A 22,384-nucleotide genomic window follows, 5' to 3' on the forward strand; every position below is an offset into this window, starting at 1 on the left:
GGACGGACTTTTAAGTTGGATTGACTTGACAAGATGTTAAGTTTTAGGAAATGCAACAGGCATGATGGTGGGCTCCCTCAAAAGGCAAAGTGCTACATGTTATTATTCAAATTAGATGTCCTGAGGTCAACATATTTCCTTCACAGGGCAGCTGCATTGGCATCTCTTCTCATTTCCTTTTAACTGGAAGATGAAAGAGAAACCAAGCATATTTTAAGAAAGGGTTTAAGAATTCCAGCAAGAGCTTCTTAATTCAAGGAATATTGGCAAAGGATGGTCAAAGCACAACCATCCTTCTAAAGTCTCAAGACCACTGGCTTTAAATCATGTATTCATGTTGAATCAGCTTAACCTTTTACAATTAGGTGATTAAGAAATTTAAATGTGTTTATCCAAACTGTTCTCTCTCATATTTCTTCTCTGAGATTTCGAGCTTTCTGGACTTTGGGTCCCAGGAGGAGGACAGAACAGTGATGTCTGATACTCTGACCACACAGCTCCTCCCTGAGGGCCACGCCTTGCCCGCCGCTCCTGGGCCTGTTTTACTCTCTGCTGTTCTTACCCTAAAATTGAGAAAGAATACAAATTCACTGTTATTTTACTAGGTGTATAAAATTAATCACCAGAATCTACTGTCTGCTTAACACTTTGCCAGGGATTAAGAGATAGAAAATGCATCTGACCTCAAGGAGACTGCAACCAAGTAAAAAAATGAGACTTAATACAACTATAAGAAGTGCTTACTGAACACCCACCATCTGCTAAGTACTGTGATAAATGCTTTCCCTGCTCTATGTAATTTAATATAACTTAATGCTTACAATGGGTTTCCCTGGTGGCTCAGTGGCAAAGAATCTGTCTGCCAAGCAGGAGGTGCGGTTCAATCCCTAGGTCAGGATGATCCCCTGGAGAAGGAAATGGCAACCCACTCCAGTATTCTTGCCTGGGAAATCCCATGGACAGAGGAGCCTGGCAGGTTACAGTCCATGGGGTCACAAAAGAGTTGGATATGACTAAGTGACTAAACAACAGCAAACAATGCTTACAATAGCTGTATAAGGTAACTGTGATTACTATCCTCCTTTTAGAAACGAGAAAACAGAGGCTCAGTGGCTAAGTGACTTGCATATAGAGTAAATGTCAGAATCAGGACTAAAACCTAGGCCTGCTTCACAACAGAGGTCTCACACATACCTGGGATCTTGATCAGCTAATCTGCAGTGTGATTGTCTCAGTGTGAAAGCTCATAGTTCAATCTGTAAGGGAAGAAAAATGGCCTGTACCTGAAAATCCACAGTTCCATTGTATACCCAGTCCAGAGGCACACAATCACATTAATCAAGTAAGTCTATGAGTAAAGAGAAGATCTAATTTCAAAAGGATTTCAGATACAAAAGAGAATAAGAGATGGAGATTTATATTAAGGGGGGGGCATAGAGTGAGCGAGGCCAAGAGTTGGACATGAGTGTGGGGCTCAGAGGGAGAGAGAGTGAATTCAGTGGCTGTGACTCAATCTGAGTCAGATTGACTTTGTTTGGACAATCTATCCCACCCAACCAGCACTATTCCTATATGAAAGAATCTTATCACTATGTGAATAGTTAAAAAAGAAAAAACAATACTAAAATTTCAATTAAAATGGAGAGACTATGCAGCAGTATTTGCTAACCAGGCAGCCTGACCTACAAACACTCCAACAGAATCACTGTCTGGACCAATATCCAGCTTCAGGCCAAGGAAGAGATGCTTCTCCAAGTGCCACAGTCTGAGTATGAACCTTCATCTGTTCCAACAAGTAGAGACGGCTTCCTCCTTCACCCTGAAACCATTCTTTGCGGTCACGTGCCAGGCGTCCCCACCACTCTGCTGAATGGTGCTGGGCGTGAGGTCCTACCATAGTGAGAGCCTCTGCCCAACTAGAGGCTGCAAGCTGAATCACTAGAGAAGCAGAGAAAGATACAAATTCTTTTTTTAGATCTGAATCTCATTTTCATATAATTAAGAAAAGCTTTTTTAATAAGTACACGTTGTTTAAACTTGTTAATTTTTTAAGTACACTTTAGTGTTTTTTAACAGTTTAGCCTAATCTACAAATGACATAGTATATCAAAGGATTAATATATCCTTTGAAAGTGAGATAAAGGAAATGAGTATATAATCTCTATTTTATAGAATACTGAAACAAAAAGTCCACTCCAATATAGGCAGACAATTTAAAGTACAGAACAATAAAATATTATAGAATAAAAAGGTAAACTTATTTCCTGGTTGAATTAGCAGCAAGAAAAAATACCAAAAATGTCAGAATTAAAATATTAACAATATCAAAAATTTGGTCTTCATCTGTTTTGAGCTTCTATCACTGTCAGAAGAAGTCGTCTAGAGATTAGCTCAAGGTGGCAGAGTAGAAGTTTACTGCCTTCTTATGAAAATACCAAAATGACAACTAACTGCTCTACAACCATCTACAAGAAAATGCTGGAACCTACCAAAAAGGATGTGAATTCTTGACCCAGACCTCTGTGTTGTACTTGGGAAACTTAATCGAGCAGCTTTCCAAGTGAGCAAGTTAATCACAGGTTGTGTAGGAGTACAGCACAGCATTTTACCACTGACAGTCAAGTTCAAAATTCAGCTAAACAGCTGTTACCATAGAAAACATTGACTTAGTTCTGAGTATTTGCTTTTATATGTGACTAGCTGAGGTTAGAGATACACCAAAAACAAAAGACCCAGGTAAGTACGGCAAATTAATTGAATCATTAGAATGATCACTTGAAGTTTCTTCTTTACTTTGTATTTACAGCAACAATGGCCGTAAATGTTTCTATAGACATTGTTAAAAACACTTTCCCAGTATGAATTTGATAACACCTATTCTCAAATCACAGAAAGCTTTCATTTTGAAATCAATTTTTGATGAGACTTTTGTACAACTGAGTAAGTAGCTAGAGACACTGATCAACTCTATGATAGGCTTTTTTATATCAATGCCATTTGACAGACATTTATCCAGTGTAGGTGGATCAGAGGGGCATTGATTCATGTTTTTCAAACTTTGAAAATGACAGAGCAAGCAGCCAACTTATTCAATGATAAGGGGAATTATACCTACTAAAGAGATCATATTAGTCATAGTGCTAAAAAATAGTTTTTCAGATTCATAATAGTCATCGTACTCCCTACGTATCATGTTATCGAAGACACTGAAGTAAAAACTAAGAGAACTATCGGTACGTACAGAATCTGAGAACGTTTTACCTTTCTTCTTTTTCTAATGGCCACTCTGAAAGCCGTAAGCTTTTGTCATATCTACTGATAAACAGTTGGAACAGTGTGTAAAAGGTAGACAAATAGGCATGCCCTCTAGTAAATGCACAGAACATTAACTTTTTTCCTAAATCATTAGAGGAAACCTTGATGACGACATTCAACAAATGAGTCTTGAACGTCACTGCCCTGCCTTTTTGTCCTCATCCTTGTCCATGAAAATAGACTTCCGTATCACTACAAGAACAGTCTCGGAATAAATTAAGTTTACTAATTATCATGTCTGAGACTAAAAGTACTATGCCAACTCTCTGATTCTGCCTTAACCTTTCCAGTATTTTGTGATTCGGTCGTCTGACATTTACCCTTCACTCTCCTTCAGGAAATGGACTATCCTTCAGAATAATTGGAAGAAGTAAAATGTCAGTGTTACATGATGTTTTAAAAAATGTTAACATGTTGTCATATTGTTGCTACTATTAACATTTAGAATAATATAGATACACACACATATATAGTTTGTCATTATATTTAGTCTGTAATCATATAATGCATCTATAATATATGCCTGTTTTTTATATGTGTATATATAAATCAAAGACATTTTTCAAAATATGGTTATAATCCTAGAAAAAAAGTTATGCTTGGGCTTCCCTGGTGGTCCAGTGGTTAAGAATCTGCCTGTCAATGCAGGGGACATGGGTTCAATCCCTGCTCCTGGAAGATCCCACATGCTGCGGAGCAGCTAAGCCTGCTCGCTGTAGAGTCCATGCTCAGCAACAAGAGCAGCCACTGCAGTGAGAAGCCTGCACACTGCAGTGAAGAGTAGGCCCTGCTGGCCACAACTAAAGAGAAATCTGCATGCAGCAATGAAGACCAGCACAGCCACAAAAAATAGATTATGCTTACAAACCTGCACTTTTTGATTGTTTCTTTTCTCATTTGTCCTTTTCTTTCATTTTCATTTCAATGATTTCAACATTTCCCTCTAGTCTCTGTATGTTACCTACCTCCTCTACTGAGTTTCTTCAGCCCAGCAGTTCAGAGTATAGGATCCAGAGCCAGAACATGTGGCCTTGAATCTGACCTATGACAATTATCAGCTGTGCATTTGTCATTAAGCTGTTTAACCATTCTGGGTATAATTATCTAAATTCTACAGATGAAAAGAAGCTAACATCACCTCATGCATAAAGTTTCTGTGAGGATAAAATGAGTTAATACACAGACTCAGAAAATCATTCTTGGCGTGTATAAGTATTCAGTTAATGTTAGCAACTGTAGAGAAAGAATGTGGTTCTCATTCTTAAATCTCCTGTCTTAAATCTCTCCTAAATCTCATAATATTGTATGAAATTTAGGTTTCAACTCATGTTGCTCTCATCAGTTGGAAAATGTGTCTGGAGCATTGTGCTAAGAAGGGATCTGTTGAGATCAGTAAGAAAGAAATATACAGAGACTATTAACAGTTCTTGCCATACAGATGGGAAGTTGGCCCCCTGGTCTAACTTCAAGGAAGGTTTTCCTTCCTTGAAAAAAGAAATCATATTCAAATAATATTTAGAAAACTGTTAAGGCACATATGTTACTTTTGATCGTGGTAAGTCTGTATTGTTATAAAATATTATCATAAAATATTTTAGGGCAGGTACTCTATTAGATCTCAATCAAAAAAATTTTTATTTAAAACCTATTACATTTGTTGCAATGTACTGGGTGCCATTGCCAATAGCAGTACTAGAAACAGAAAACAAGTAGTTTATGTAGAATCAATAGTTCAATGGGGCCTACTTTAATTTATTCATCCTAGAGAGCCATACAACACTTGAGAAGAACTTCTTTACCATCTGCCAAGTGGAAAATGAAGCCTGGACTCATTTGTCAGTGTGTTTTGACCTGTGCTTTACACAAGGAGTATCTAATGTTACTCTCATTCCAGGAAATTTTATGCATCTCCCTGTCTAGTACAGATCCTGGGATGTTGTGAGTGTCAGCAATAGGTGGCTTATTCAGCAATTTCACTTAAAATTCAAACAATAATCAGGATTCATTTTCTACCCTCCAGGAGCCTTAGTCAGACACAGGAGTCAGACATGTCGCCTGTTCGATGCTGTGAAAGCCCCCAGGGGGAGCATCAACGTATTGGGGGAGAGGTGTGTTATTTCAGGTCAATGAGACTTCTGGTTGGAAGTAACATATTTCAAAGAAGCCTGCCCGTAGGCTTTTCTTTCCACATTATTCTTTCCACCTCCTGGAAATAGCGGCATTGGAAATACATCTGTGGTGGCTTGGCATGATGCTTGCTTTCATATAGGCTGTCTTAAATAATGTTTCCCAGAAGCAGACTTGGAATGAAGCCATGCTCCCAGGCCCAGGACAAACTGATGAAGAGCTGGGAAAAGCAGGACAGGGAAGGAGATATCCTCACAAACATGTGATGCAGGCAAAATCCCGCTAAGCCTTCCTTTTCCACTTGGCAGATGGTAAAGAAGTTCTTCTCAAGTGTTGTATGGCTCTCTAGGATGAATAAATTAAAGTAGGCCCCGTCGAACTATTGATTCTACATAAACTACTTGTTTTCTGTTTCTAGTACTGCTACTGGCAGGGGCATCCAGCACACTGCAATGAATATAATAGGTTGTAAATAAAATTTTTTTGATTGAGATCTAATAGAGTACCTGCCCTAAAATATTTCATCAGCCTGGAGGAAGTTCTGCCTCTGGTCCATTGGTCTTCATCTAGGAGCTTCCCCAAGAGGACAAAAACTCCCAGGCTCTTTGAGTAAGGCTTCAGTAGCCCAAGAGCAGGCCTGCAGAGAGCATGTCAGGTACAGACACTGAGGAGCAAAAGCACACAGATGTCAGAGAGGGGCGCGCTGTAAAGGGGTCTGCTAACATCTGGAGAAGCCCCAACAACATCCCCTCCACTCCCAATGTACAGTGGGCTTGTACCTTTTTTTTTTTCCTTTTCTAATTAATTATTTTGGGGCCATGCTGGGTCTTTGTTGCTGTGGGCTTTTCTCTGGTTGCCACAAGTGGGGGCCCCTCTTTACTTTGTGGTGCATGGTCTTCTTGTGGTGGCTTCTCTTGTTAGGGAACACGGGCTCCAGGGTGTTGGGGGTACTCAGGCCTCCGTAGTTGGAACACTTGGGCTCAGTAGTTGCAATGCCCAGGGTCAGTAGCTGGGGCACACGGGCTTAGTTGCTCCACGGCATGTGGGATTGTCTCATGTCTTGCCAGGGATCAAACCCATATCTCCTGCACCGGCAGACAGATTCTTTACCACTGAGTCACCAGGGAAGCCCCAAGAGATTCTTGAAACCAAGGAGATTCTGTGTTAGTCGTTCAGTTCAGTTCAGTCGCTCAGTCGTGTCTGACCCTTTGCGACCCCATGAATTGCAGCACGCCAGGCCTCTCTGTCCATCACCAACTCCCGGAGTCTACCCAAACCCATGTCCATCGAGTCGGTGATGCCATCCAACCATCTCATCCTCTGTCATCCCCTTCTCCTCCCACCCCCAATCCTACCCAGCATCAGGGTCTTTTCCAATGAGTCAACCCTTCGCATGAGGTGGCCAAAGTATTGGAGTTTCAGCTTCAACATCAGACCTTCCAATGAACACCCAGGATTTATCTTTTTTAGGATGGATTGATGGATCTCCTTGCAGTCCAAGGGACTCTCAAGAGTCTTCTCCAACACCACAGTTCAAAAGCATCAATTCTTTGGCGCTCAGCTTTCTTCACCGTCCAACTCTCACATCCATATATGACCACTGGAAAAACCATAGCCTTGACTAGACGGACTTTTGTTGGCAAAGTAATGTCTTTGCTTTTAAATATGCTATCTAGGTTGGCCATAACCTTCCTTCCAAGGAGTAAGCATCTTTTAATTTCATGGCTGCAGTCCCCATCAGCAGTGATTCTGGAGCCCAAAAAAATAAAGTCTGACACTGTTTCCACTGTTTCCCCATCTATTTCCCATGAAGTGATGGGACCAGATGCCATGATCTTAGTTTTCTGAACGTTGAGCTTTAAGTCAACCTTTTCACTCTCCTCCTTCACCTTCATCAAGAGGCTCTTTAGTTCTTCTTCACTTTCTGCCATAAGAGTGGTGTCATCCGCATATCTGAGGTTATTGATATTTCTCCGGGCAATCTTGATTCCAGCTTGTGTTTCTTCCAGCCCAGTGTTTCTCATGATGTACTCTGCATATAAGTTAAATAAGCAGGGTAACAATACACAGCCTTGACGTACTCCTTTTTCTATTTGGAACCAGTCTGTTGTTCCATGTCCAGTTCTAACTGTTACTTCCTGACCTGCATACAGGTTTTTCAAGAGACAGGTCAGATGGTCTGGTATTCCCATCTCTTTAAACCAGGCAGTGTCTGTTGGCATCAGAAACCGGGCTGTTTCCAGAGGTGGCTACTTCATTGAACTAGATAAATGTTGAGAGTTACACACACATGCTGGACTGACATACCTCATGAGGCAGCTAGGCCCTTCAGATTGCCCACCAGTTGGCATTCCTTTAAGTAGAGGTATAATACATTCCTTTGAAGTGTAATCTTAATAAGGGTGATATATTAAGCAGTTATGAACATCAAACTGAATTTATCTAGACCTCTGGATAAAGAGGTCCTTTATAAAGAGGTCCTCATTCCTCACAAAGAAGAATGAGACCCAGAATTGGTGACTTTAGATGCAAGTAGGTCCAAGAAAAAAAATCTAGAATATGGGTCTGTTCAATTAGACCAGTTTACAACCAAGATCACCATAGCAGTGTCCCTAGCTTAAAGCACAGCAGAAATGTCATAAAAGGCTGTGGAGAATGCAACAACCAAGGACAGCCTTAATAAAATGCATCAAAGATCGCCAATGACTAATGATTCCCTTACATGTCCTACTTTACAATACTCACGCCACTATTGCCACCAAAAAAGGATTTGCATGATCTCTCAAAAAACATATATTGTGTCTGTATGCTCAGGTATGTCTGACTGAATATGGACTGTAGCCTGCCAGGCTCCTCTGTCCATGGGATTTTCCAGGCAAGAATACTGGAGTGGTTGCCATTTCCTTCTCCAGGGGATCTTTTCAACCCAGGAATCAAACTAGTGTCTCTTGTACCTCCTGTATTGGCAGGCAGATTCTTTACTACTATGCCACAGGATTTGTGTCACAGGTACTTACAGGGTTCCCAGCACACAGTGGATACTCAAAGTATATTTCCTGAATGAATATACATATTGGATGAATGTGTTTGATGCCCCTTGCTACTCCAGGAGGGCTTGCTATTCCCTAGGAGAAGAAAAATAGAACAGGCCTTGGGCAGAGAAAACTCCTGAGAGAAACCCTTTCAAGACTTGCTGTGCAAACACTTTGACAGGAGACCCCAGTGACCTCCTTCAGGCTTGGTCAGCATTGTGGTCTAGTGAGTGACACAGACGTCTAATGCTGCAGGTCTCTCTCTGTCTGGTCACCATAGGGGTCTACCCTAGACTGACAGAGAATACACACAAGTCTGGCCTGACTTGGGCTCTTTTTTCCACTTTTTGAGAAATTTATTCTGGTCCCAACCTCCTGGGCATCACCTTTCATCTACATCAGAAGAGAGATTAGAGTTTGAGAGGAGGTCTGCCTGGGTGACACAGTGCGATCAGAATTTCTAGGGAGAAAGGGGCAGCAGGAAGCTGCCTTTATCTCTGCTACTTTGGTTTCCTTTATCATCAGGGGAGGGGAGTAATCCTTGCTGTACACTTGGCATCCTGAGATTATGGTGAAGTGCAAAAAAAGAGAAAAAAAAGTGATATCTCTAAAATGTTTACAAATTGCCCCACAGAGCAAGGCAGCCTCCCTGAACACAAAGTCAGTGATGGAATTTCACCCCATAAGAGTTGCCATTTGCTTGGAATAATTGAGACTCTTCTACCAAAATCTCATTGATAAGTACTGGGAAGAGACCAAATATCAACCCAGTCTTTGACTGGTTTCCTGAAAGGAGCTAATCGGTGGGTCCACTTTGGCTTCTACCACTCAGAATTCTTTTCATTCTCTTTTTTTAAAAAATTGAGGTGTAACTGACATAATACATTATGTTACTTTCAGACGTATAACATAATGATTTGCTTGTATTGTGAAATAAGCACCATGATAATTCTAGCTTAAATCCATCACCACAAATAGTTACAATTTTTTTTTTTTCTTATGACAAGAACTTTCAAGATCTACTCTCTGAGAAACTTTCAAATATACAATACAGTACTATTAACTATAATTACTGTGTTGTACATGACATCCAACTTGGGGTTTTTTTGTTCCCATATGCCTGGCTGCTGACCAAACCACAGGTATTCTATCCCAGATCTGGGAGGTCACACTGACACAGTTCGGGCAGGCTGGCGACAGGACTTGCAAGGAACCAGGCAGGCTGGCCCCACCTTGCTGATGCCAATGTGTGGCAATGTGGTTCAGAGAGACGCACATAGCTTCTGAGACAGACCTGGAAGGACACTTGCCCCCCAGCTGCTGACACTTACCACCCTGCCTTGAGCTTAGACAAATGTTGAACATTTCCGAGGGCCTCATTTTCCTCAGTTGCTTAAAAATGTCTTCCTCATGAGGCTGACATAAGGATTAAATAAGAACATGTTTCTCTGAGGACAGTAAAACTGAGCATCTCTGTCAGACACTGGGTGATACAATCCTCAGACATCTTTTACCTTTTGTCCTCCCCAGATACCCAATTCACTTTTTAAAACTGAACTATACTGATTTACAATGGTGTGTTAGTTTCGGGTGTACAACGAAGTGATTCAGTTGTATGTACATATATATCTATTTTTCAGAGTATTTACCTTATAGGTCATTACAAAATATTGAGTATATTTCCTTATGTTACACAGTAGGTCCTTGTTGGTTACCTATTTCATATATAATAGTGTGTATATATTAAACCCAAACTCCTAATTTATCACTCCCCACTTCCCCTTTGAAGAGTGTTTTTCATGTCAGTGGGTCAGTTTCTGTTTTGTAAATAAGCTCATTTGTATAATTTTTTTAGACTCACATATAAGTGATATATGATATTTGTCTTTCTCTGACTTCACTTAGTATGATAATCTCTAAGTTCATTTTCATCTGTTGATGGTCATTTAGGTTGCCCAGCTCACTTTTGAGATAAAATAATCCCAGGACACACCTCAGGATATGGATCTGGCTCAATAAAGACCAGGTTGAGGTGTTCACTGACCTTTGCCAGATGGTTGGGGGAGGGAGTCATCCAGAGAAATATCAAGGCCCACATACCCCATTTTGTCTGTAGGCCTTGGGTTCCCAAGTTTCCCCTCCAAACTTCACACATAATTTGATTTCAATATAGGGTTGCTCTTTCTGATGGAGACAGCTTCATCCTGGGCTTTGTTTTCTGGTACCCTCAGAGTCCGGATGGCAGGGGCTTAGTTACTGGCACCCTCAGTCTTATATCTGTTCCCCGAAGTTACCACCCCACAGACTGAAGGACTCTACTGCTGAGTCCTGAACACACCGGCTCTCTGAAGGCCCACTGGATCAGAAACTCCTCCCTGACAACCCCGTGTGAGCCCCTCGTGCTCAGGCCTCCTGTCTCCTGGAGTTTCTGTGCCCTACCTGAGACACAGGGCTGAGAACAGCGAGTTCTACACTTAATTTGCTGTGGAACAAACACGCTTTGAGCACCCACCTGTAGGAGGCACTGCCCTGGGTGGCGAAGGGCGCCCGGAACCTCTGCCTCCTCACGGAACCCACATTCAGGAACGGGAAGTAGCCTAGAAGCGGAATAACTAAGTGAGGCGCACAGTGTGTTAAAAGGTGACGTGTGCTATGGAGAAAACTGAGGCGGTGAGGGAGTTGCCATTTTAAGTAGAGTGAGTGAAAAGGCCTCCTGAGAAAAGTCCGAACGGAGGTGAGGGAGGGAGTTTAGCACGTTAGGTGAGGAGAACAGTCTCGTGGGCCCACCTGAAAAGAGACGCTGAGGCGGGAGAGTGCTGTATCTGAGGAACAGAAAGGAAGGGAGGAGGCTTGGAGCTGAGACGCCAATGGAGGAGGTCGGACCGGAAATGCGTGCCGGCCAGGTGGCAGGAGCTTTGACGTCACAGAAGGCCAGGCTTTTACTCTGCGTTTCCTCAGGAGCCTAGCAGGATCTTCAAGTCAGCGAGAGCAGCATTCTTCTCCAGCTACCTGCCTGGGGCCTGTTTCAGACCTTCATTTCTAGAATCTGGTGGGGGTGGTTTAGTCTCTAAGTCGTGTCTGACTCGGGCCCCCATGGACTGTAGACCGCCCGGCTCCTCTGTCCATGGGATTTCTAGGCAAGAACACAGGAGTGGGTTGCTGTTCCTTTCCCCAGGGGATCTTCCTGACCCAGGGCCAGCGAATTCTTTACCGCTAAACTTCCAGGAAAACCCCTTCTAGAAGCTGAGCCGTCTTTCTTCGTCTCATGTCGCCGTCATCCCTGTTATGGCACTTTGGTGAGATGTCAGGAGTATCAGACTGGCTGGGTCAGAGTCCCCGTGGGGATGTTCTCCGTACACCTTTGCTCTTGGCATACCTGCAGGAAGTGAACTGCGTCAGTCACAGCCCTGTTTATACTCTCTCTGATCACAGCTTATACATGCAAGCTTCTAGCTGAATCTTTCTCTCCTTTCCCCTTTGTTTCCCTGTAACTTCTTTAACATGGACTACGTTGCCCTAGCATGCCAGGAAACTGGCACCAGTCTCAGGGCTTTCCGAATATCTACTAGAACCTAATGACAGATACCAAGCTGCCTGGTAATGGGAAGATTCTGTGCCCACTTCTCTGCACATTTCTATCAAGAAATGACAATAAGTGTACCAGAATGCTTGCCCCAAGAATTACAGGTCAAGAGGGGAGCTGATGAAGGAAGGAAGGGAGAACTTGCCATCATTTTCTTCACAAAACTGACTGACTTGAGCCAGTATTTCAGGACCAGCTAGATGCCCTTGGAAACTCAGGGCTGGTGTGAGCCATATATTGGGGTCACCCTCCAGCATCACTCCCTGGTAGAGAAGGGTCGATACTGTGGTTCTTTAGTTGGCGGATTCAGCTCGAGTACCAGTGTGCCTTCCAGCCTCTGGAGCAGCCTGCCTGGTAGCCCAGCAGTAGCTCCTTGGCTTTTCTAAGGTCTCTGGTGGTCTCTAATAACCCTGGTCATAACCATGGCCTTTGAGAAGGTGCCCTGAAGACTGTGTAAAGAGTGAATGCCATGAGGGCCTTGACTTGTACAAGGGCCACACGCAAATCTCTCCATCACATTTTCTTCCCTAACAATGCATGGGACTCTGCTGTGACATTTGAGTTTCACAAGTAGATGTGTTCAAATATAAAATAAATCACTTCCAAAACTACAGAGATTCTTAAATGATAACATTTTTATTGTATAGTTTAATTTTTCATCATTCAAAGATCCTTATTACTTGTAGAACATTTAGTAATAATCATCAGCCACAGTTGTCACCTATAAATCACTCGTCAAGGCCAGATTCTGTGCCAGGTCTCTACCTCTGCGGTCTCATGTACTGTTCAGACACCCCTGTGAAGTAGGTATTACTGGTTTAGCAGAAATGAGAACATTCGAGCTCACTCAGATCACATAATTTGGGCTTCTCTGGTGGCTCAGTGGTAAAGAATTCACGTGCCAATACAGGAGATATGGGTTCAATCCTTGAGCTGGGAAGATCCCACGTGCCCCAGACCAACTAAGTCCAGGTGCCCTAATGGTTGAGCCTGTTCTCCAGAGCCCAGGAGCCACAACTACTGAAGCCCGCCTACCCTAGAGCCCATACTGCACAAGAGAAGCCCCCGCAATGAGAAGCCTGCACACCGCAACTAGAGAAAAGCACACGCAGAAACAAAGACCCAAAACAGACAAAAATAAACAAATAAATAGAACTATAGGTCACAATATTTGCCCCAAGCCCTGCAGCATTAACTGCACCTCGTATGAATGTGGTAGAATCAGGACTTAAATACAGGTCTGTTTGAAAACGACAGTGCTGTAGAGGGAGCTGTGGTAGTTTCTGTGGACAGACGGATAGAGGGCGGCTTGCACGTGTTTGATGGCGTTGCGCAGGGAGTATTACAGTACTGAACAAATGGAAGGGTGTGTCTCAGCTCCCACTACAGTGTCCCTCCCATACCCTCTCACAGCCCATGGAGTGTTGCTCCTGAGCTGGGTGTGACAGCAGAGATCTGCAGAGCCCCTGGCGGCAAGGACAGCTCCCACTCTGCACCACCAGGTCCTGAGATCACAAATATGAAATACTTCCTTCAGTTGGTTCCAAAGGGCCCAAGAAGCTAACACACAAAGAATGGTTTTGCTGCTTATCCCATTAGAATTCTCTTCCATTTCCTTGTCATATGGGTTAAAACAAACCTCAGCTCCACAGTAGGAATGAATTGGAGCTCGAGCTCTGCAACTGATAAAAGAGATACATAGGAGGTTCTGATAAGTATACAGAGTAAGTTTGGTTTAATTCTCCTTGTAGAGCATTTAACTCAATATCATATAAAGGTAACTGAAATATTTGTTCATAATCACTGTGCCCCTCTGCTCATTTTTGTTGGGATCCCATTTCCCATTTGACAATTAAAGTCAATTTTCTAATACTCAGAGTAAGAAAATGTCAATGAGTAGTCCCCTTGGAGAATACTTGTTTAATGTGCACTAGTTTTCTTTGGGTGTGCGTCATGCGATGCCTTACATATTTGCTTATTTCACTCTTCATAGCAGTCCCCATACTGAGGTTTAAAGAAAAGAAGGAGTGAACATGTTTCTTGCTTGAGACCAATATTCTAATTCCAGATCTTTTAATGGCAAGGCTGGTACTTTATGCATGCATTTTATATAACCATAAAAGAAGAAACTATCTTCAAGAGGAGGAGTGTTGAAGCAATCATCCTGTTCAGGTCAAGTTGCTCCTGTCTATCTGCAGTGAAGTTAGACATAGAAGAAATTGTTTTTGAATTTACCAGGCAAGATCAGCAGAAGGCAGCTTGACAAAAGTCAGCCACTAGAGGGTGCCATTACCCCACTCTGTAAAGCCCTCCTAGGATGTTACCCCACTTATTTTCTGAAGAAATCCAGGTGAGAGATCCCCCAAACTCTCTCTCTCTCTCTGTCTCTGTCTGTCTCTGTCTATGTATACATAGATAGCTATAGATATATGCTCCTGCATCTATTCTCCACAAAATCCAGGAAATCAGTAAGAAAATGTTCTTTTTAGCAAGCAGGAAATGGTGCTTTATGGTTACAGATAACTTGATGTCTTTGAAACTGTCTTCAAAAGGTTTTTTAACTCACTAAAAAATATTTTAAAATAAATGACTAAATGAAACCCAGGAGGGAAACAGTAGCTCATGTTGAAATTGAGCTAATTGAAACTAGAATTGAAATAATTCTAATTTTCTCTTTGTAGGCAGAGTGGATTAGTCTGTGAATCACCAGCTTCGCCCAGTTCTGTCAGGAAAATCAGAGTTTAAACTTGGATAGACAATGATCTCTAACACCATTTCCCCACCATCACCAATTCTAAACTCTCATCCAGCCACCTTACTGGACAGGGGAGTAAAACAGTGAGCAATACAGGGACTTCTGTCCACAGTGAGCACTTCATAACTGCTGGTCAAAAAATTACCCAAAAGACTCCAATCTCTGCTCTAGTATCTCTGACAGTAGCAACGCGATGGTGACCTTTGCCAGCTACGCCTCCTGCCACAGGTCCTGAGCTGTCCACCTCACACCTACCAATAGTCAGCATGTTGAAGATCAAGCATAGATGATGTTTACATTTGTCCTTTTTCTTTCAGTGGTTACAGACACAGCTCATACTTCTGGTCGATGCTTCATAAATACCTGATGAGTTGAATAAATAGGAGCTGACTCTAATTAGGAGTAACAGGTGAAACTGAGTCCTGGAAAACTGAAGATGGAACAATTTAGATGGGAAAAAGTAATGGTGAAATCCGCTCCCGTGTGTAACCACCTCCCATCAGTAGCAGTGGCGGTCCCCCCACCTTAATTAACTTAGAAAAAGAAATAGCTCGGCCCAAAGGCCAGTTTGCAGGATGCAATGAGAGGGTGAGAGAGAGAGAAGCAGCACAGTGAAGATGTTCTAATGGGTTTTCCACATCTAGGTTGATTGACTGTTGAGAAAAGAAAGAACAGACTGTACTATTCTGGGTAGCATGAGCACTGTAATTTGTGACAGCTATAGGTCATGTATCTATTTTTCTGTCTGACAAGGACAGGGAGCAGCTGGTGGCTGGTACAAACCCAGATTGGCTTGTTCAGACTGTGAACTCTGGAGAGAGAGCCTGGATTTTCAATCTGAGCTATACAGGAGGTAGCTTGTGGGGTTAGTACACGTGTATCTGTGAAAACATAACTAGAGTGAACAGATTTCTGACTGCAGGTGGGAAAATGAAGCTTAATGATTCTAAGAGCTCTGTCCTTAATTTCCTTCTGAGCATGAAAAGAAAGTTGGTTTTATACCTCTCTCTTGCCTCTCCTCTCCCAGCTTCAGTTCAGTTAAGTCTAACAAACATCAACCAAGCTCTCAGGCCTCGCAGGGTGCTGGGTGCTGAGACAGTGAGGTGAGTGTGGCTGGTTCCTTGTGCCTCCAAGACTAGTTTAATGCAGAAGGCAGACAAGTGAGCACATATAGGGTGGTAATCGTGACAACAGATCTACGCGTGAAAGCTACAAAATGCAGTAGAGAGAGGAGAGATTAATCCTATTGCTGTAGATAAGCCCTCCAGGCTCCTCTCTCCATGGAATTCTCCAGGCTAGAATACTGGAGTGGGTAGCCATTCCCTTCTCCAGGGGATCTTACTGACCCAGGGATCAAACCCAGGTCTCCTGCATCTCGGGCAGATTCTTTACTCTCTGAGACAGCTATGAAACTGACAGTCGCTCAGTCGTGTCCAACTCTCTGCTGCCCATGGACTATACAGTCCATGGAATTCTCCAGGGCAGAATGCCTAAGTGGGTAGCCTTTCCCTTGTCCAGGGGATCTTCCCAACCCAGGGATTGAACCCGGGTCTCCCAATAGGGAATCTGATAAATAAGAACTCGAGAAAACTTCTCAGTTCATGGACATGAGGATACCACACTAGGAAATGCAAATGGCTTCCCAGTGCACAATTCTAACTTTCCCCTCCTATGAATTGATGAGAAAGAGCTGAGAGGAGAAATGACACATCTAGATAGCGATTGGCTCCTCCTAGCGTGCCCCAAGCCCCGCCTTCCCTTCCGTGCCAAGCGGTGACCCTCCTTCCTTGGGCGGTTCCACTGGCCGCTGCTCCTCTGGTGCTCCCAGGATGGTACCATTATAGCGTCTGTGCACCCAACTTTACTTCATGCCTTTTTTCTCTTGCAAAATGGTTATCTTCATTTTATTTACTTTAGACATTGAAAAAAAATCCTAGAAAATGCCTTTTGTCTTTTACAGACCAGAAGTGCCAACATTTCCCCTAAGAAAAGGGCATTGGCAAACTCCATGGAGTTAAGTTACAAAGTGAATGCAAGTAATTAAATGCAGTAGTTGAGAGGGTCAAGCATACAGGGTTTCCTGACATCTTCTACTTGTTCTTTACAAGCCCATTGAGTCTGTGTTCCTTTTCCCTCTGGTGTCTCCCACTCCTCCCCACACCTTCCCCAGCCCTCCTCTCACAGGCCTTCTCCCTGCCTGCTTCTGCTACCTCAACACAGGCCTCCTCATATAAACTGTCAAATGTTGGCAAAATTAAAATAGTGTAGTCAAAGTTTTATGTCCTTTATTTAAAGGCTGGAATCCGTGGGTTGGGGAAGTACAGGGCTCACAGCAGTGGAGCGTTCTGCCCAAGAGGTTTGGGATGGAGTGAGTTTTAACAGACTTAGAAGTAGCGATGTGGAAACAGGACATAATTGGCTGGAAGGTCAAGGCCAAGGCAAAGCAAGTCCCATTTTCCAGGGAAGGTGAGGTACCTAGAGCTGAGTTGGAGGACCGCATTTGGTGTCTGTTAGGTTTCCTTGACAAGAGTTTCCCCTGAGTGCAGGCTACATAGGTTTAATTTGTGATCTGAGCTGGGTCTCTAGGACAGCTTCCGTCTTGTGGTCTTGCTATAGGAATGAATATTATCAACATCTGACACATCTCCAGAAAAAAAATAAAAGAGGGCCAAGAGGAAATTCCTGATGTCTTCTTGCCACGTGAGTGTCACTATATTCACTTCTGGGCACTGATGAGGAATAAGCAGTGTAGGGATGGAAAACAGTCTGTGTATCTGGGAAAATCTCACTCATATTCTTAGAAAAAATACATGCCTTTGGATTCTCAATGAAAGTGATAATTTCATAAATATTGAAGTAAATTCTCCATGTTAAATGAAAAAAATTCATGGAGATTTTAGAAGACATTACATGTAGCAACTGGAACATTCCACTGTGCGGCAGCAAGTCACTTCGCATTTGTGGACAGTCCCCTGAGGCCAGATGGAGCCTCATGATTGTCAGAAAGCCAACAGCAAATGTTCCTATGGGAATATTCCTCCCAAACCCTAGGATTTTCTGTATCAGCCAAGAACTTAAGTCTTTAGGCGCTTTTCTCTGCTTGAGTCTGTCATGCTCATCTATGTGGCAATGATCCCCTAACTCTAAAGAGGACTTGGCAGAGGGGTTCACTCTGAATCAACCCAGGTTATGTTTAGGACACAGCACATACCAGGAAGCTTCTGCAAGTACATGTATCCTGGAGAGGTTTGCCAAACGTTGGACGGTAGTGTACAAGAGGTTTAAGGACAAACCACAACTTAGGAGGCCTTCAAACCAAAGGGCAGTGTGGACTCATGGCTGTTTTGTGCGTACGTGCTCAGTCATGTCCGACTCTTTGTGACCCCAAGGACTGTAGCCCGTCAAGCTCCTCTGTCCATGGGATTCTCCAGGCAAGAATACTGGAGGGGTTTGCCATTTCCTCCTCCAGAGGATCTTCCCGAATGAGGGAAGATGTAACTGGCTGTTATAGTGTGTCACATAAATAGCAAAATCTTGGAGGTTTTAGTGTTGTCAAAGGTATATCCAGGGACACAATCCACTTGCCTTAGCTGCCAAATGAATTCACACTGTGACCTGTTTTCCACAGCCACCATGAGTTTGTCTTCTGATGAGACTCATTTGAACCTTGGAAAAGGGAATGAAAACCATTAACTGTACACCTTACAGTCTGGATCTGGCAACACTAAAGTTGAAGGCTGGCAGTGGCCACAGGACTGGAAAAGGTCAGTTTTCATTCAAATCCCAAAGAAAGGCAATGCCGAAGAATGTTCAAACTACTGTATAATTGCACTCATCTCACATGCTAGCACATTATCCAAGCCAGGATTCAACAGTATGTGAACCATGAACTTCCAGATGTTCAAGCTGGATTTAGAAAAGGCAGAGGAACCAGAGATCAAATTGCCAACATCCATTTGATCATTGAAAAAGTAAGAGAGTTCCAGAAAAACATCTACTTCTACTTTATTGACTACGCCAAAGCCTTTGACTGTGTGGGTAACAACACACTGTGGAAAATTCTTCAAGAGGTGGGAATACCAGACCAGCTTACCTGCCTCCTGAGAAATCTGTATGCAGGTCAGGAAGCAACAGTTATAACTGGACATGGAAAAACAGACTGCTTCCAAATAGGAAAAGGAGTACATCAGGGCTGTATATTGTCACCCTGTTTATTTAACTTCTATGCAGAGTACATCATGTGAAATGCTGGGCTGGATGAAGCACAAGCTGGAATCAAGATTGCTGGGAGAAATAGCAATAACTGCAGATACATAGATGACATGACCCTTATGGCAAAAAGCGAAGAAGAACTAAAGAGCCTCTTGTTGAAAGTGAAAGAGAACAGTGAAAAAGTTGGCTTAAACTCAGCATTCAGTAAACTAAGATCATGGCATTCGGTCCCATCATTTCATGGCAAGTAGATGGGGAAACAGTGGAAACAGTGGCTGACTTTATTTTCTTGGGCTCCAAAATCGCTGCAAATGGTGACTGCAGCCATGAAATTAAAAGATGCCTGCTCCTTGGAAGAAAAGCTATGACCAACCTAGATGGCATATTTAAAAGCAGAGATATTACTTTGCCAACAAAGGTCCATCTAGTCAAAGCTATGGTTTTCCAGTAGTCATGTATGGATGTGAGAGTTGGACTATAAAGAAAGCTGAGGGCCAAAGAATTGATGGTTTTGAACTGTGGTGTTGGAGAAGACTCTTGAGAGTCCGTTGGACTGCATGGAGATCCAACCAGTCCATCCTAAACAAAATCAGTTCTGGCAATTCATTGGAAGGACTGATGCTGAAGCTGCAACTCCAATACTTTGGCCACCTGATGAGAAGAACTGACTCATTGGAAAAGACCCTGATGCTAGGAAAGATTGAGGGCAGGAAGAGAAGGGGACGACAGAGGATAAGATGGTTGGATAGAATCATTGATTCAATAGACATGAGTTTGAGCAAACTCTGGGAGTTGGTGTGGGACAGGGAGGCCTGGCATGCTTCAGGGGTCACAAGGAGTTGGACATGACCAAGCGACTGAACTGAACTGAAAGTTGAAGGCAGAGTCTACAGTTAGACCCTTATGTTGCAAGAGACACAGCCAGGATGTTAAAATCAAATTGTTTCTGGTCTTCAGGGCTCTGGCTGCAGGAAGCTCCATAGAGAGGGAGAGCAGGGGTCAGCTCTATTCAAGTTGACCCTGGAACCTCAACGCCTCACTTGTTAGACAGAGGATGATCCTTTTCATCCCTCCAACTTGCATTTTGCAGGTTTCAGTCTCTGGGACATTACTTGTGGAAAGTTACCCTGTAGAAATCAGGATGTATTGCATGGGTTTTGTGGTAAATAATCTTGGCAAGCACTATCTACTCTATTTCCTCCTGAAGAATCACAATATTTCTGCTTGGTTATTTTAAAGACTCTGAGAAATTCCGAAATCAAAACATTTTCATTTGTTTGTATTCCTTTACACATTTTTTAGCCCAGCATTTTTAAATTTTATTTAACCATCGTTAAAAGATAAACTGAGACATATTGAATATTTTAAGAATTTATTTGACAGCAAAAGAAACACAGATTTAAAGGATAGACTTTTGGACTCTGTGGGAGAAGGCGAGAGTGGGATGATTTGAGAGAATAGCATTGAAACATGTATATTACCATATGTGAAATAGATCACCAGTCCAAGTTTGATGCATGAAACAGGGCATTCAAGACCAGAGCACTGGGACAACCCAGAGGGATGGGATGGGGAGGGAGGTGGGAGGGGGGTTCAGGATTGGGACATGCATACACCCATGGCTGATTCATGTCAATGTATGGCAAAAACCACCATAGTATTGTAAAGTTATTAGCCTCCAATTAAATTAATTTTAAAAAATTTTAAGAAAAAGAAACTATTTGAGCAAAATCAATTTGTATCAGGCAGTACAATGCTGAAGTGGTTAGGAGAACTCCAGTAGGAGCTAGAAGAAAGATTTATAAAGTGAGGAACCTATGTGTGTGTGTGTGTGTGTGTGTGTATTATTGCTTGGCTATGGCTTAAAGCCCTGTAGCCTGTTTGTGACTAGTTGTCCTCAGGTTTCAGTTCCTTAACCCTGAGGTCATTACAGGCTTAGATTTGGTTGGCTTATGTAGGTCACCGTGATGTTAGAGTTGCTTCAGTCTAATGGCTTTCAGGTTTAATTAATTTTACACCATGAAACCATTTTGGCAGAACAATTACTAGCATCTCAAGAAATGAATGTTCTGCTGCTGCTGCTGCTAAGTCGCTTCAGTCGTGTCTGACTCTGTGCGACCCCATAGACGGTAGCCCCCCAGGGTCCCCCGTCCCCGGGATTCTCCAGGCAAGAACACTGGAGTGGGTTGCCATTTCCTTCTCCAATGCATGAAAGTGAAAAGTGAAAGTGAAGTCGCTCAGTCATGTCCGACCCTTAACGACCCCATGGACTGCAGCCTACCAGGCTCCTCCGTCCATGGGAGTTTCCCGGCAAGAGTACTGGAGTGGGTTGCCATTTCCTTCAGTGGTACGTAAAAGTGTCATGCACTTCACACAACAAATAAAAATGGTACAAAGCTACCCGTGAGTGAGGAAGGATACTGACAAATATTTGTATGAATTCAGGCTCTCAGAGCCTTGGGGAATATCATGATGTACACTGTCAGTACTGACCAGGTGATTCTTTGCTTACAAGTGAGGGTGTACTTGGCAGAAGTGATCATTAATTTCAGCTCAAAAGAAAGGTGATTGGCACAGTAATCAAAGGGCTTGAACCTTCAGATCTTTCCATCAGACCACAAAGGGGCTCTCCTTGTCAGATCACAAAAGCCTTGGGCCGGGTGGATTCTGCATCCTCAACAGAACCACACAACGATTCGCCTCGGGTGGCCCACATGTGGAACAGGCCTGTGGCTCCCTCATGGTAGCACACTAGAAGAATAGTGAGGGGCCGGAAGGGAGACCACACAGACTAAGATCAGAAGTTTCCTTGCTGTTTAATGATCAGCAGTTAAAGCCGATTTGGAAGAGGAGCCCTGAGCATAAATTGAGAGACTCTGGCCTGGGAGGCTTGAATTGGGTTCACATTCTTCAGCCCTGCTGTAGTTAAGTGTTGTAATTTATAGCACTGCTGTGGATGAGAGTAGGCTTGGGAAACAGAATTCTTAGTCTGAGAGTATAAGGGTGACTTGGGGACAAACAAGTCATTAATTGAGATTGTTTACCAGAGATCTGGGGGAAATATCCAAGAAAAAAAATTCCTCAGGAAAAACAAGCCCTGATGGAGGTTCTTACTTTCTGGCTTTTTGTTCCCCTCTTAGATCAACACCAAAGGCTCCTCTGTTCACGTGGACCCTCCTAAACGCAGACTCAAGACAGGATTGGTGTATAAGAGGCTTACTCTAAGGACAAAGGGGAGAGAAGTCAAGGAGGTGGGCAGAGTCAGGCAGCCGTGAGAAGTGGCCAAGAAGGAAGGTGCAGTCAGGGGTGAGGAGGCTGACTCAACCTGGAGAGCACCGCGTCTTCACCACCCTCGCCGCC

General features: G+C 43.1%; 1 long non-coding RNA gene across 1 annotated transcript; it reads right to left on the minus strand.

Moving 5' to 3' along the window:
• Nucleotides 1-318: 318 nt before the first annotated feature.
• LOC145525343 (uncharacterized) lies at nucleotides 319-11,368 on the minus strand. Its single transcript, XR_014068123.1, has 5 exons — nucleotides 11,262-11,368; nucleotides 10,987-11,071; nucleotides 1,683-1,938; nucleotides 1,195-1,256; nucleotides 319-563 (listed from the first exon to the last, which is right to left on the minus strand). It is a non-coding gene; the product is annotated as an uncharacterized LOC145525343 (long non-coding RNA).
• Between the last annotated feature and the right edge of the window lie 11,016 nt (nucleotides 11,369-22,384).

Source organism: Giraffa tippelskirchi, chromosome 11 (assembly GCF_054371585.1).
Source record: "Giraffa tippelskirchi isolate mGirTip1 chromosome 11, T2T-mGirTip1v1.2.pri, whole genome shotgun sequence".
In the NCBI taxonomy this organism is placed as follows: Eukaryota; Metazoa; Chordata; class Mammalia; order Artiodactyla; family Giraffidae; genus Giraffa; species Giraffa tippelskirchi.